Raw genomic sequence first — 11765 nt, forward strand, 5'->3', positions numbered from 1 at the left:
CCAGAGATGAGACTACGGAAAATAAGGATAGTGGTTTCAACTTTGATTCTGAGACCAAGGGAGAGTCGGAAGAAACTAGCAAAAAAGGGAGGATTAGGGTTAAGAAGAGGAGGATTATTGTGGAATCTGAAATATCGGACTCTGAAACTAATTCCCTTGAGGAACAACCTGTTAAAAAGAGGAAAGAGAAAGCCTTTGGAAAGAAGGCTCATAAAAGAACACTAAAAAGGGTAGCAATTCTGATCTCAATTATGTTCTGGTTGAGTCTGAGGAGGAGGATGATGATAATAAGAGGATTGATAGTCAGGACAAAGAAGGGGAGGGTAACCCGGTTAAGGATAATTTGGAAACCGTGGAGACCGTGAAAACCACTAGACTACATAACGAAGAAAAAGGGGGTCAAAGTGATAGTGGTGACAAAGATACTATTAAGGCTTTCTGTGAGACCATCACTACTTTGGTGAAGGATATTAATAGTTTGAAAACAGATACACAGGCCATGGCAAGAATTATAGTTGGTGACAAGCCCTTAGCAGAGCATTTTAAAGAGTTAGTGGCCGTTCTGCATAATGCGCAAGCTATTGAATGTATGGTTGGAAAAATCTTAGCCACGGAGAAAAAGGTCAATGAGATGGGAGATAGAAAGGAAATGGACAACAAACTGAAAGATTTTGGCAGCAAAATTGACAAGCTGGAGCACAATGTCAAGCAGCTTGCTGATCAAAATTTCCAAATTCTTAAATCTTCGGTGGACAACATGAACATCTTTATCAACAGGTACGAGAACAATGCAAAGAAGGAAGGTAATAAAGAGCAGGTGAACAAGAAGGGTCATGAAAGGAGGACCAGAGCCAACACAAAGAATAAGGTCGACATCGAAGGTCGTGAGCTGGAGGATATGAAGACCTCAGCGAACAACATGAAACAAATGGTTGTTCACGCTGAGGAGATCCTGAATAGTATTTAGTTCCAGTTGCTGTCCTTGGTTCTGTCTCTTTGCTGTCTTTTGCTTTCCTATTGCTGTTTGTTCCGAGTTTTAGGTAATTATGTAATGACGTTTTAAGCTGTGCCCTTCCGGTGGGTTCATTTTGACTTTTTGAAGTGATCAAGCACTTTTTTATGCTATTCTGTTCTCCTGGCTTGTAAAAGGTTCAGGTACCTTTCAAATACCTGTTTTTACTTAATCAAAACTTACACAAAATTTGGAATAAAACAACAATGACATAGAATTAACAAGTCAATAGAACATTTGAAGTATATATTGCTTATTTTTGTAAATCGATACTCAAATACCAACAAAGGTCCCTTTGCAAGGAAAACACACTACAAAAATTGCATCAAGATCATTAGAGTAAATCATAAAAATCAAACCAAAGACATCTTGAACATAAAAGGAATCCATAATACTCTAAAGATGAGCAAAATCAGTCTTATTATCACCATTAACATTGTCATCACCAACATTATTATTTCAGTCTTTGTCATTACCAAAAACATTACCAATATCCTTGTTATCAACAATAGTAGATTCAACGACACTCAACATAGCCTTATTTGGAGCATCTAACTCAATCTTTGTCAAAGATATCACAATTGCAATATCTAATGAACCATTTGATGTCTACCCAAGCACTAACAATCAAAAGATTAGCAAAATATAACATAGATTTTTGCACTTTCTTTTGGAAACACTAAAAATAATCATGAATATGTTGACTATATGAAGAATAGGGTTGTAGATCAAAACAAGAAAACGATGTATGACCTTGATGAACACAATAGGAATACAATTTTGGTTGAATCAATATAACACTTGTAGAGAAGGATCCAACTTGACATGTATTCGTAGGACCTCTAGACACAAATTTGATGGGTTTCAAACACTTTGGAACATAGGACCCAACAAAACTCTCATAACCAAGGCCACACTTCATTTTATTTATTTTTAACTAAAAGAGGGGTAAATTTTTTTTCATTCAAATAAAGAAGGGCCACACTCCCAACAGAGAAAAAATTACACAACTTTGTCAACATCCACTAAAGTATCCAATAAATGAGACATTGCTGACGATAATTGCCCCCTATCCACTATATATCAGCCCTTCCTATGACCAGAAGCCCATTTGACCAAACGTTTAGCAACTCCATTCAGATATCTTGTTCAACATATTTCTTTTGTGCTAAGGCATCATATGTTTAAGCTTGCAATCTATTTATCTCTTGTCATAGCAAAATATATTGAGCACATAACTGCATAAAATTAGGCTGAAATAGCATTCAATATTCTTCTTTTTGATTTGTTTCTTTCGAGTTGTCAAATTTAATATGTACAGATAAAATTACATCTTCATACAAAGTAGATTCTATTATGAAGGCTTGACCAATAATTCCAAAAGAAACTTCTTACAAGCATTTTATATCTCTTCAACTTAGCCTTCCTTTATTAAAAATCCTTACAAATGTCCAAACACACACCTTCTCTTGTAGATTCAATAATAGATACAAATTCCAATGATCAATAACAATCAAACAATATTTTTAAATTTATTTTGTTTCAACACATAAAATTAACTTTCATTTCAACCTGTGCTTCCCAAATGTAATTCATTGCCTTCATGAAAAAAATGTCATAAACATTATTAAGGTTGGAGCCACTTAATACACAAAACAATTAACTACTTATGTCTCCCATGTCTCTATAGCTTCAAACTTGAATTGTTCTTTGAGAAATAAATTTAAAAAATAAAACAAGTAATATGAACCTTCCTTATAATTGGCATAAAGAATCAAAATGGCTTTGTAAAGCCTTTTCAAATCTATCTCCACTACACTTGAGTTCAAATCCCGGATTACAATATAATGAAGCAACAAACAAAATTTTCATAGACTCACATTTCTATAATTTTGATAATTAGAAATCGATCACCAAAGAAGTTGTGATGTGAATTAAAGGAATATGAAATATAGAAGAGAATAATGATGAATCAAAAATTTTATTACTTTATATACTCAAAGATATTACTGAAATTATAATTATCTATAAATAAATAACTAATAACATAAATTAATATTCATTATCTTTCAGTAATTGAATTCCATTTACACTTAGCATCATTGTGCTAATCATCTTTATGTTATCATAATTGCAAATTTATAGTTGAAGTGCATTTTGACACAAGAATTTTATCAAGCTTTTAATTTGTAAATTTTGATGGAAATACAATGAAATGCTATCTATCATTCTACTTTTAATTTTCTATGATGTAACTAGAATGATACAATCCAAGATCCACTAAGATATAATTTTCCATATTTAAAGCTATTCAATATTTTGTTACACGTCTTTGTTGTCATTGATGTCAAACCTGTAAGTGTGATTCAGATGTTAGTGCTGTTGGTCTGGATGTATTGTGATGTATTGAGATGTATTCTTATGGTTTGGTAGTATTGTGATTTTTGGTGTTACTAGTTCATGGTATGGAAGTGATGTATAATAGAAGTGTATGGTGGTGTATTTTGTCTAGCAGTTTATTCTAGTTCATGTTCTTGCAGTTGATGTTGTGTTTTTTCGTTGGATTAGATTGATGACATGACGTATTTTCGGTAGATTAATGTTCTTTGTTTGGTTTGAAAGTAGTGTTGTTATTGCTACTGACTATTCTGGTGAACAGTATTATAGTTCAGAATATGTGTTTGCATTGTATATGTTTCAGATGGCTATGTTGACTATTGCAAAATGTTTTTGGTATTTTGATTTTAGATTTCCAGTTGATTGGATGGTTGTTCTTGAGTGACATTGTTGCCTATGATCAGTTTTGAGGAATGTGCTACTTTCCTTAGCTTGATATTCCTTTAAGGATGTTGTGGATCACTTGTTATTATTTGTTGTGCTTCTTCTGTGATGGATTGCTTATTTTGTTTTTGGTCTACATTAAGATATTTTGGGTTAATCAGATTGGTTTGTACCGACTTATGTGTTTTTAATCGGAGTGGTTCTGTGTAAAGTCTTTTGGTGATATTTGGAATGTGTGCCGACTTGGTATGAACCCTCACACATCTTCTTTACCTTTTGCATGAAATATTTTGGGTTGACATTATGTACATGTTACATTTTCTTTTTGGCCGACCAAGTAGAGATTATTTTTGATACAATGGATATATAAAGGACATATTAGGTATGAATGAGCAATGTAGAAAAGTGTAGAGATCTATGGTGAAGAATATGTGAAGTATGGTGTGAATGTGAATCGAAGCAATGGTCTAGAAATGTTGCAGAGCAATTAGATGAGTAGTGATCCGCGAACTGTTATCCACATATTAATAGATGCCATTTCTTATGCAGTTCAATATTTTTAATATTGTATCTGGACAGTTATTTTGTATCTTGCCCTAAAGAAGTGTTCTTCAATTGAGCAAGTCCTTCTGTATCTTGCCCTAAGGCAGTGCGCCTTAACCTGCAAATCTGGAGTAGTGAGCTCCCTATTTTGTGACTTAAATCATTGTAAACAGTTAATATATATTGTGATTTAGAATCTCACTGTGGTTTTTCCCAGTTTGGGTTTTCCATGTAAAAATATTGGTGTTCTTGTGTGGATTCTTTTGTTGTTTCTGTTATTTATTTTCATGCACATTGGTTTGGATAGATGTTATGGTTTAAGAAGTTTGATATGATTAAGATTAGTATATGCTAATTCACCCCCCTCTCAACACTTGTTGATCTTGGTTGTATGAACAATAATTGTAATACTTCCATTGGGATCATGAATAGAGACAATTAGGATGACATGAGTAAAGTTATAGTTTCATAAAATGGCGTGACCTTAATATTCCAATGTTGTTCATAACGATTAAATATTTACTAAGAGACATACATGGTATTTTGCACATAGAACACTATGGTTGTAATTCAAGGTTATCACTCATTTATTTATTTATTTTGGGTTCCCTATTATGCTTGTAGAAAATAAGAATATGCTTATGCATCTTTGAGAACTCTAAACCGTGTCTTGAACTTTAAAATCATGAATGCGGATAAGCAATCAACTAAAACTTATAAATCTATGCACCCTATTAAGATTTTGACAATGTTATAAACTTCATGACCTCGCCTTCTTTGATACATGTATATTAGCACTTATGCTCTTGTTTTGTATTGCATATGGTCAAATGTTTAAAGATAAATAGAGATATTAAAGACATTGATATTAATTTCATGACATTACTTTTAAAAATACTTTGTTGATGGTCATGTTTCTTTATATGTGGAACTTAGTATATTGGTCATAACCATCTCAAAAGATTATAGCCAATAGTGGCATAAGATGCTTGTGTAACCATATTGTTATATTTCATAGCTAAAAAAAGTGTCTTGGGCCTTAACCTTTATCTTGAAACTAGATCGTGTCATATTACAAAGAGCTTCTAGTAGGCTTGACATTAAGTGAAATATTATTAATGGTTGAGAATTAGAAAAAGAAAACCTATTGGGTAGAAATGATACTTTACTCATATTTGATAAGATTGGATATGAAGTGGGTATTAATATAGGTCAAGGTAAATATATATTTAACTCTCTGCCTTGTTGGCCTCAACATAAGATGATACAATAATTATCATATGCATTGGCATTAATAAATGTAGCATTTCATCCCTTTTGAGAAACTCTAAATGGTGGCATACTCCTATATTGGGGTATATGTGATTGGTAAACTTTTCAAGTTAAGAAATTATTAGACCAATATTTTAGGAAATTATTAGACATAATAATATTGGTCAACTAAGCATGGGAAATTAGACAAAGGTAAGTTATTCTTGACCCTCAATTAGAAGTATTTGATGTCCCAAAAGGGTAATAAGTTTCATGGAGTTTAATATGTATTTATAACTAAAAATCAAGACTTATTAATGTTATTATACTAAAATAAGGCATTATAGTTTAGGCTTGCTAAATTGGGAATAGTGTGTCAAAATTTATAGCTTGTCGTTTAGCACTATTAATTTGTTGGGAATCATTTAAGGCAAGCTTGTTGGAGTAAGACATATTATTTAATAAAGCCTTAATAACGCCCCCACTTCCAAATGGATCACTAACCCTCCCCCTATGAGACTTTGATCCCATTTGGAAGTGGGGGCGTTAGTGGTCCTTGGGTGAGGGGTGCCCCTATGAGATCAAGTCCATAGGGGGAGGGTTTAGGGGGGGATTTCTCCCAGGGTTAAGGTTGTTCCCAACTAGTTTGACCATCTCTCTTCGACAGGTTTTAGATGAGATCGACATGGGAATTAGAAGGTTATAAAAGAATTAAAAAAACCTGAAAATTTTTATTTAATACACAATGTGCTTCTAAATAGTGACCTAAAGGAAGTGAATGAGTTGACTACCTTGTAGTTAGTATTTTTTTAAGGGTACATGTTTAGTCTATGTCATCTTGTGTTGGTTATATGTAATTATTATTTGTTTGTGAAATTAATCCCAAACCTATAATACTCTATGTAATAGACTCCCACATCAATTAATTGTGATCTACAAGTATTCTTAATTAGGAATCTCTTTTCCAATTATAGTGCTAAGTTGGGTACAGGTGCTAACTTTTATGACGAGAGGTGGAGTAAGGGCCCTTCGAGGGCATAAGTAGAGGTTGTTACATATCTTTAATATTGGTAGAGACTGCATACCTCTAATTTGTAGGCTACCCTTCTCAATTTGAGGTGATCTCCCCTAGATAAATCCTATTGTAGATGTCCAAAATTAATTAAATTAAATATTTAATTAATTTTATCCTTTCTACGTAATTAATTAATTTAATTATGTTAACTTTATTCCTCTAAGAATTAATTAAATTTAATCTAATTAATCCTATCACTATAATCTAATAATTGATTTATTAAATAAATTGATTATTCCCTATTCTTCTAAAGTCCTCAAATTAATTATTTCTTCAAAATCCCCTCTGAGTTAATTACTGACAATTAATTAACCAAGTCATGTGATTCCTACAAATCACTCTCCCTAATTCTTCATTAGCCTAATTAATTCTTCTAGAAGCCTATGTAACATTATTTCCTAATTTTTATTTCCTCCACTCATTCTCTCTCCTCTTGTCAAATCCTCCTACAAATCCCACTTGTCTCCTAATTTCTCATTAACCCACCTAATTCCATTTTTAATCATTTTCTAGTGGCTAATCCCTATGATTAGCCACCAAGTCAACCAATAGCCATAAATGGCTGTCCACTTGTCCCCTCCTTACCTTCCAACCTTAAATGCACCTAATTGGGTCATTTCAAGGATTTAAAAAATTCTCATTCTCCCATGCACTCTCTTTTCCCAAGGAATTTTAAATTCCTTTTCCCATTTACTTTCCCTATTCACTCCATTATTTGAGAATTTTTAATTCTCTTGTTCATCCCCCAAGAAATTTTTTAATTCCTTCTTGTCTTCCCAATGTACTTGGGATATCTTCCCCATGTACATTGTGAAGTGTGGAGATAAGAAATGCCTTTATGGAAAATCTCTTGGTCTCCACACCATGTCCTCTCAATCCATGTCCCCACCTTCTTTCAATTTCCACCCTTGATCATCTTTCAATCTCAACCGTCCATTCATCCCTTTTCAAATCTATAAATTGGGTGTTGGCATTATACACTCAGATGAGAATAGTTGATGTTGTCATTGATGGCAATCAATTGGTAACATGGTTCACAGGTTACACTGGCAACAAACATCATCTATCGGCACCGACAAGCACTACAAGTTTATTCACACCGACATCCAGTCTACACCGACAACAGATTATACCGACACTCTAAGCCGACTTGAAATAATTTTGTTTTGTATTCTAAATATATTTTTATAGCCGACATGATGTATTGTAAAGACTCATATATGTATGAGATCTTGTAGGTCATTATGAAATGTATCTAGGTAATGTAAGGAAGCGATATATGAGACGTGATAGGTTATGATAGTGAATGAATTGTATATGCATTTTTATGTAATTATCTTATGAGCGATTAAGAGCAGAGCATAGTGAAGCAAGGTTTATGGCAAAGGTATCAGATAGAGCTTAAACCGGTACTGAATCAAGCATTGTGGATGCTATTTTGAATAGTACATTGTTATTGGATTTAACCATCCAATTGTAGTCAGTGGGACTCCATTTGTTGTTGAGCAGTGAGCTCTAGGCAGTTGGCCTTCCTGCATGTGCAGGCCCCTATTGTATAAGTAATATTTATTCATATTGGCTAGTGAGTAAATATTGTGGGTCACAAATCCCACTGAGGTTTTTCCCCTACTGGGTTTCCTCGCCAAAAATATCTGTGTTATGGTGTGCATTGATTCTTATTCTTTTGTTTCTCTTTACTGCATTATTATTTGTTTACCGGTATATTAATTTGGGTTGTAAAGTTGCAAATAAGTTTAAATCTTTCTTCTATCGGTTAGACACTGATTCACCCCCCCTCTCAGTGTATCTGGGACTGTCCTAGCATCTAACAATTGGTATCAGAGCCTAGTCCTCTATTTGCAGAAGCCTAACAACTTGAGGAAGATTCTGGAACCGACACCGATGGAAAGTTTAAGACAACTGTTGGAAGGAGCTCTTGAAGATTTTGATGCAGAAAAATTGAAGAATATCAAATTGGAAGATGAACTTAGAACAACTCGGGAATTCATCAAAGCACTTCAAGATAACCTGGTTATAGAAAAGAATAAGAGAATAGAATTACATGTGCAATTACAAAACCAAGATGATGAAAAAAAGAAAACTCTTAGAGATATTGTAGAGAAATTGAGACAAGAGAACAATAACATGAAAAATGAGATGCAAGATTTAACCATGAGATTATGCAAGGATATTGAAGATAGAAAGAGGAATGAAGAAGATTTGGCCAGAAGACTTAATGAAAGATCAGATGAATCTCTAAGGCTCAGTTATGTAAATGATAGGCTCAAAATAGATTTGATTCACATGCAACATGACAAAGAGGAACTTATGAGACAAGTTAGCACTTTGAAAAGTGAGTTGGTCACTGCAAATGAATACAAAGACAAATTCAAGAAGAGTTCAGATAAGCTTGATGATATGCTGAAAAGTCAGAAACCTGATGGAGAAACAATTAGACTTGGATTTGAACATGGAGAAAGTTTCGAAACTGCAAACAATCATGATCACAACAAACCGATAAGGCAACCTAATGCTTATAAATTCAATGGAAAATGTTTTAATTGCAACAAATTTGGTCATAGAGCAAATCAATGCAGATTTAGGAATAATCAGAATACAAACTCATCCACCGGTCAATGTTCGAAATGCAATAAAAATGGTCATAACTCAGACAATTGCAGAATGAATGTGAAATGCTATGTTTGTGGTAGATTTGGACATTTATCTAAGCAATGTAGAACTCAAACCGATCAAGGTTATGGAAAACCTATTCAAAGAAACAATGTAACTTGTTATGCATGTAACAAGATTGGGCATATTGCAAAATTTTGTAGAAGAAAGAGTGTACCAGCAAACAACAAAGGATCTAATGACAAAGGTAAAGAAAAGGTGAATGAAATCAAACAAGAATTCACTAAACAATGGATCAGGAAGAGAGATCAGAGGAATGATGAATCTGTCACTGCACTGACAGAATAGAGCAATCCTGCACTGACAAGAGATTCTTCATCTAACTAAGGAATAATCCTTAGGGGTAAGGCAACTAATTGAAAATCATGCATTTACCCTTGGTTGATGGTAAGAAGTTATAATTCTTTTTTATCGACAGATATGTGGAGTTTTCACTTCACCGACAAAGCATTTATTGCGGCTGTAAGTTAACTTTTTGGTTATAAAGGCACTATAACTTCTCATTTCATCTCACCAAGCATTCAAGCATTCAAAGAGAGTGAAATTGAGCAAAGGCATCCCAAAGGCGAAGCAACAAAGTTTTTTCAGAGCATTCAAGGATTTCTCAGCTAAAAGGTATTTATCTTACGCAATGGCTTCTTCATCCTCCATTCCTGAATTTGTTGCAAACCCTACCATTGTGGAGAACATAAAATGACCTAGAACCATTTTCAAAATAATTCCTAAGATAACAAAATTGGATGACTCCATTGGTGCATTTTCTAGAATCCCGAAGGGGGTCACGTTTGCTGAAGACCCTAGGGCATACATACATTGTAACATTGAAAGTTTAGGGTCTGAAGATTTGAAGAATATGTTCATAAATGTTATCACTGACAAACATGGGGTAGTTAAACCAGAACACAAGATTGTTGAGGATTTAGGGTTCATTGACATCCTCCATATGCCAGAATTCTCAGATGAAACCATCTGCTATGTTCTTAGCAGGGTTCACGGTGAATTTATCTGGTTAGACTCAGTATTTAAGATCACTAAGGAAGCAATTAATGTTGTTATTGGTTTACCTTCTACCGGTACTAGGCCTGATAAGAAAAAGAAAATTCCAAACAAAGAGGTTATGAGATTAACCAGAGCTACATTTGACAACAGGTCACTTAGGGTCAATGATATAAAAGATAACAATGTTAAATATGCAAGTATGGTTATAGGTTATAAAGTTGCTCATACTAACAGATTGAATTCTGTATCTAGTTTATGCATTCATAGTGCTCATGAGATGATCTTGAATAATACTAAAATTGACATCTGTGAATGGTTAAAAGATGAATTGCTAGAGAATTTGGATAAAATAAAAGGAGATAAGAAGGGAACTTTTAAATTTGGAAATCTGATTGTGTGTTTAATGCTTTACATCTCAAAGGAGATTCCCGGTATTGGACATAAGGATTTTGCCTATCATATTTCTGTTGGAAAACAAATAAAGGAGACAATTACCGACATGGGATCTGATAGTGACAAACTGGTAAAAGAGTATTTCAAGAATTTTCAAGAAAAAATGAGACAAAGGGAAAGTATTCCCGAAAGCATTGTAGATAAGTATGATAAAAAAATATGCTTTGTTATCAAAAGAGATGAAATTTGGATGGAGGCAGTTAGACCTAGAACTGTCTGGATTACAAAGATGGGATATGAGGTGGATTCACACATCTTGGATTCATATGCTAAAATACTCCTAGATGCTCCACCAGAACCAACAGAGGAGATATTTGGTAATGTTGAAACTATAGAGAGTGGTGTTGCTATGATGAAGCAGAGAAAGAAAAGAGAAAAGGACATGAAAGATGCCTCTAAGTTTGTTGAGATTGTCAAGAAGGAATTATTGAAACTAGATCCGATGAAAGATGTTGCTGAACAAGAAAGAAAAGAAGAACAACAACCGGTAGCACATATTTCTCCTATGGCTACCTCATCTGACTCTGACAGTGGTAAGGTAACTGAATTCAAAAGGGTGGAAAAAAAGAAAAGAAAACCCTCACCAGCACCTGCTCCATCTCCTAAGAAATCAAGGACACTCCGAAAGAAGCAACATGCTGTAAGAGAGCCTAGTGGTCCTAAGAAGAAAGTTACTCCAAAGAAGAAATCTGAACCAAAGGAATCGAATACTCTTTCACTGGAAGAGTTAGTCAATGAAATCACCCAAGATGGTATCCTCAACAATGCAAATAAATTTTATCATTCTTTTAAAGATTTGGATAAGGAAACTATAGATGGAAGTGTTATTTTGTATCTAGATATCTACAAGAAGGTCCTTATTGAGGTAATAGATGTTCTACCAAATGATTTGTACTTATTAGAAGCAAAGAGAATGTCTATCATGAAACTTGATAAGAAATTAAAGGTAGAAGCTCTATT

Source organism: Cryptomeria japonica, chromosome 6, assembly GCF_030272615.1.
Source record: "Cryptomeria japonica chromosome 6, Sugi_1.0, whole genome shotgun sequence".
Lineage (NCBI taxonomy): Eukaryota > Viridiplantae > Streptophyta > Pinopsida > Cupressales > Cupressaceae > Cryptomeria > Cryptomeria japonica.